Genomic DNA, 6,243 nt, shown 5'->3' with positions numbered 1-6,243 from the left:
ATGTTAGTTGCCAAATTTCAGTCGATTTTGCGTGCCCTGTAGAATCGAGTATTCCGTTGGGCGCAAAGTTTTGTATTACTGGTTGAGTACGAACCGGGAAAGTGGGTGCCTTTGAGCAAGTCCAGAGTTTCCTCTTCTGTGTTCGTAAATGTGCCATCTGGTCTTTTAAGGAGACCGAGATAGTTGGTTGGTGTATTGGAGAGTATTCTGTGAATTATGCGCCCCTTTATGAGTTTGGGCAATCTCTTCACAGAATCTTCTTCATGACCTTTTTGCCTTCCTGATTTATTTGTTATATTCAGTCAACGCTCTACCATACCACGGTGGCCCGCGCGCCTTAGTAAGGCGGTCATAATTATTATTTTGTAATTTTTCTTGATTTCTTTGTTTGTTTTTGTAATACAGCTAATTATTAGGTAGTATAATTAAATAAAACACGTGTTAGGGTATATATCATGCTTAATTTATTCACAAATTCTTACAAAAAAAAACAGATTCATACTTACTATATAACTAAAGTTAGTAAATCCTTTAAAGTATATGTTGCTCAGTACTATTTATTTACCTTAAAACAATAAAAATATATTTTAAAATATGTTAAATACAATAACAAACAAGCATGTGTAAAATTAAAAATAAAAACTAGTAAAATAATAATAATAAAAAAACAGAAAATAAGACCTTATTTATACTCTAAACTTTTGTTTGTACTCGCTATGACCAGTGCTACCATCAAAGCCCCACTTTCCTATTAAAGTCACATCACCCATGGATTCTTCAGGTATCGCTGTTATCAGTTCCTTTTGAAATTCGACTATACGCGTAGCTGTATGATCCAGCAAGCTTTGTAACTCCACCTCAGCTGTGGATTCGGTAACTTTAATATTTTCTGGGTAACACTTTTTCTTCGCATCAGTTACCTTACCATACGAAGGTAAAACAGGATTAGCCCGAGAATTTATAAAAGCACGTATTAACAAATATTGATGTTTTGTTAGTTTAGCTTCTGTGAGAAGAGATAGCACATCGTCAGGATTGACTTCATTAGCATTGGTCTCTAATTTAGCTTTATTCCTCAGTTCGTTGACTGCTGATGAATCCAAGGATGCTAGTGCTGCTAACCTTCTGCGTTTTGACCGTTTACTACAAGCCAAAAAGTCCTTTATTGGCCGTCGAGCTGAAGTAGAGGGTTCCGAATCGCGCGATGATGATGGTTGTCCCGATTCAATAATTAAAGTCTTCTCAGTCACCTTATTATTTTTTAGCAAATTAACATTTTGTTTCTCATTTAACCAGTCCGAATGTTTCCTAAGAACTAGACACTTAGTTCGCGAAGAAGATTTCCAATAAATTACAAGTCGACTACAAATGTACCTTATGATGTTATCCAAATTACTTGTATCCACATTTTCTACTTCTGGCACCATTCCTATTAGTTGTTGTAGCACTTGACGACGTCTTTCTGTATCTGAACCACTAGTAGAGAGCCATAGTTCAAATACGAATCCCCTTGTAAAAGATCCGACGTACATATCACCTGAAAAAAGAAAGAAAAAGGTAAATTTCCATTCGTAATATTTTCGTAGTAGGTGCTACGCCTTGGCCTACGCAGGCGTAGCAGTCTTATAAATACTAAATAGGCAAATTGAGGCAGTAACAAGTTTATGGCCGTTAATCTAGAAATATCGAGCTTCAAAATAATGCTAGTCTCGTATTTATAATCGTGTCTCAAATTAACTAAAAGTTTAAGTCAACAAAATATTCTAATCATTATTCATACGACTTTTTGCCGTGGCGTAGACCCAATATTATGAATATATATTTTATCATAATGCTAAACAATCTATGTAAATCAAAACAACATACCTGATTCTTTAAGCTCCATATTAATAATAGTCACTAAAATCACTACTTAGTCAGGAATGCACCACTAATCACCGATCACTTAATGAGTCTCTGATAAGAGAGCGCGTACAAACGGGAGTTGTGTTCACTTTCTAGGTTCGTTATAGAATGAAGGTAATTACTTATACAGGAACTATTTATACCTAATTAAAGTACGTTTATCGGCAAATTAGAAACAGCCATTAGAAATTTAAAACTACCACATGCATTTTTTTGGATCATGGCCTATGGCCAGCCCACCGTGCATACCTTCCCCACTCATTCGGCGTGGTTGAGTGATTCAATGTGTGACGTGTAGACCTACGGAGGTTTTCTAACCTTTAGTTACACCACGTCGTTGTGTTAGTGGTTTTTGACTCTTTCAACAGACAGCTTTGTTCGTAGGTCCTGCGTATGCCATCTGATACTAACTGCCATGTTGAGAGAGTCTCGTGTTTTGACATATTTTGGGACATCCATTAGACGGTTGTCGAGGTCAGCCTTATAGGCTTCCCATGACGTATCTTTTGGATTTCTACGCGTAAGTGGTTCTCTATCTAGAGAGCCTTTAACACTGAACAAAATGCCTGTGGTCCTACATTGAATTTTCGCTGCTGACCCACTTATCGGCTAGGCAGCTTGCCGCCTTTATTAGACTAATGTGACATCTCTTTCATTACTAGTATATGTTAGTCTCAAATCAATCGGCTTGAAGCAACATGGTATTTTTTTTTGTTTTATGTATACATACCAAGGTATATTATACCTAAACCTAGACTAAGTCTATATATACTTATTAAGTATATATAGACTACGAATATATCGATAGTAGATATAGATAAACATTTGTCATCGAAAATCACCAAGATAATGTTTACCTAGAGGCGTCTGATTTTTTGCAAAATTATTCCTCTTTAAGTCATTAACAACTCACGTTAATTACAAAAGAATAGGATCAGTGACATGGCAAAAAAACTGTTCTGACTGAAAATACCTACATGGGATATATAAATGATAAATATTATAGGACATTATTACACAGATTTACTAAGTCCCACAGTAAGCTCAATAAGGCTTGTGTTGCAGGTACCTAGACAACCATATATATAATTATAAATACTTAAATACATAGAAAACACCCATGACTCAGAAACAAATATCCATGTTTATCACACAAATAAATATATGCTCTTACCAGGATTTGAACCCGGGGTCCCGAGACCATTCAGCTTCATCAGGGTCACTACCCACTAGGCCAGACCGGTCGTTAAAATATATATTCATGGGCTATTAGGTTTACATGGGCATTTTTTGTTCCCTTACACGGTTTTAGCCTTTTAGTGCGGCTCCTCAGCGTCAACTATGGTCCCATCCGGCAGAAAGCAAAACATTTAGCACAGCTTTTACGTTTATGAGAATAAATAGAAGTAGAAACACACTGAGAAATTACTGTTTCCCCCTATTTTTATATTCCCATTTTTAGTTTTTATACATTTTCATGAAAACTGGAAGCTACAATAAAATGTCTAGGAGAAGTATGTTCTCGATAAAATTCTCTACAAAATTGTCTTCGGAAGTATATTGTATTTGTAAATGCTTTCTCTTTAAGGCTGATTTCAAATTAATTATGCCTAATTTCTGCTTGTCCCCGCCAAAACGAGCCAAGCGAAGCCAAAGCGCACTACTACCTACATTTTCTCGAAACGCTACGACGTTTTTTTGAACCCTCATAACGTGGGTTTGGATTATCCCAGATAAACAAAATTCTCGGGATATGATGTCAATAGTAGACCTAACCCCTTACTGCATGTAATAAAAAATATTTGTTTAAAATTGAACTTTAATAGCTGCCAATAGAGTTGAATATCATATCCGCCATATATGGCTTCCTATGCGGTAAGGGGTACATAAAGTTTCAATTGCATAGCTCTTTTACTTTAGATTTTTTAAATATCTATAACACCCTGATCATCAATCATCAAAACTCTTATGGTACTTAGTGCATAATTGATATAATCGTTATACCTACCTTTTCTGTACAATAAAACTGATTTTTGCTAATAAATGTATAATCTATGTAATATTTTGAGACAATCTTGGCCTTACAATCACAGTGTGGCAATTTGCACTAAAAAAATTAACAATTCAGCCAATTGTTCCGTATTCTTAAAAGTATCACTTCAAAGTAGGCATTCATAAAAATTATCTCTTCAAAGCATTCGTACGTTTTTTGTAAAAAAAAAAGGGACTCGCCCATGAATGGTTCCGTACCATTTATGACGTATTAAAAAAAAACTATATTAATGTTTCTAATAATATATTAGAAACATTAATATCATTTTTGAAAACCTATCCATAGATACCCCACACGTATGGGTTTGATGAAAAAAAAAATTTTATTTAAAATTTATTACGTAAGTATGTAAAAAAACTACTTATCAGATCTCGTTCAAACCAATTTTCGGTGGAAGTTTGCATGGCAACATATATTTTTTTAGATTTTTCATTCTGTTATTTTAGAAGTTACGGGGGGGGGGGGGGGGTTTACACATTTTTACCACTTTGGAAGTGTCTCTCGCGCAAACTATTCAGTTTAGAAAAAAATTATATTAGAAACCCCACACGTATGGGTTTGATGAAAAAAGATTTTTTGAGTTTCAGTTCTAAGTATGGGGAACCCCCAAAATTTATTGTTTTTTTTTTCTATTTTTGTGTAAAAACCTTAATGCGGTTCATAGAATACATCTACTTACCAAGTTTGAACAGTATAGCTCTTATAGTTTCGGAAAAAAATCTATAAGGGTTCCGTTTTTTGCCATTTGGCTACGGAACCCTAAAATGTAACGTATAGTAGTGACGATTTTCATATAATGGCCAGAGAAAATATTAAAACTTAAATAAAACATTGAATTTGGCAATTTAATAGTATTTTTTCGTACTAACTTTCAAAATCGCAAATATTATAAGGAGGAACTAAGCATAATTTGAAAACTACAAGTATAAGTCTCAATAATATACTTACAAAGACAATATTGTAGAGAATTTTATAGAGAATATACTTCTAGATATTAAAACTAGTGCCTACGTCAAATCTTGGGAATAGTTGTCAAGCTGACCCCAGGCTTCCATGAGCCATGGCAATATGCCGGGATAACGCTAGGAAGTAGAGAGATACTTCTAGATATTTTTATTGTAGCTTTCACAGGTTTCATGAAAATTTATAAAAACTAGTAATGGGGATATAAAAGTAGGGGAAGGGGAGATAACTTCTTGGCGTGTTTTTACTTATATTTATTCTTATAAACGTAGAAGCTACATGCATGCCAAGTTTCGTGTTTTCTGCCGGATGGGACCATACCTCCATACTAAATCGAGCTAATGAGCCGCACTATTTCTTTTAACTTTTACGTTTACTTACCCAATGTGATAAAAATTTGTTGTTTAGAAGAAGCTAATAGTTCCGATATAGCGATTATTATTAAATCAACATGCGATATTGGTAAATTAACTTGGGTAATAAAGGTATAATAAGGAAAAACTAAGCAGTTTTAACCCGAACTTCGATATTTGAACTTTTTTGAGAAAAAGGATCTTAGACGTTGTGTACTTATAGAACTATCTCGGAGAAATACGTAATTTTCTGGTTTAGGCTGTATTTGTAGTTAAAAAATATATAAATCGTTATGAAAAGACACTTCTCATATATTTGTGCATGAAAAGGTAAGCAGTAAGGGTGAGATAAGATGTATATTATTCACGTATTTACTTATATAAAATTCTCCTCAAAACAACATGGTTATTGGTAACTAGAACTGTTTTCATTTAGTCTTTCTTTAATGTATGTATGCTTTAAATAACTGCAATTTTACTAATTTATCAGACTACCTACCTATCTAAGTACCTACACCTATCCCACTGATGGCGGCTGACTACGAATGATCGGTGTTATTTTATATAATATAAAAAATACTCATATGTATTTAAATGTGATATCACTGATATCGTTATGTGTTACCTTTGTAATACAATACTGTTACTGTACTTATCTACTTACATTCCAATTTCTAAGTTCATATTTAAGTAACCATTCCATGTTTTGAAATGTGAACTTCACTTTATATTTTACTCGTCATTCATACTTATGTAACAGTTAGCTGTGACATACATTTACGAACAAATTTTAGCTTTTACATGTTTTTTTAAAGACTTTTTTTTGTAAGTTTTTATAAAATAAAATTTTGTGGCTATCCAAAACGATTCTTAAGTACTTAATCGTCTGAGGTAGTCATAATGGTAGTTAATTTCCATTACTTTACGTTTCGTTCACAGCCAGTAGGTACTGTGTAAGTGTTCCTAAAT

Source organism: Cydia pomonella, chromosome 1 (genome assembly GCF_033807575.1).
Source record: "Cydia pomonella isolate Wapato2018A chromosome 1, ilCydPomo1, whole genome shotgun sequence".
Taxonomy (NCBI): domain Eukaryota; kingdom Metazoa; phylum Arthropoda; class Insecta; order Lepidoptera; family Tortricidae; genus Cydia; species Cydia pomonella.
This window is presented reverse-complemented; position numbering follows the sequence as displayed.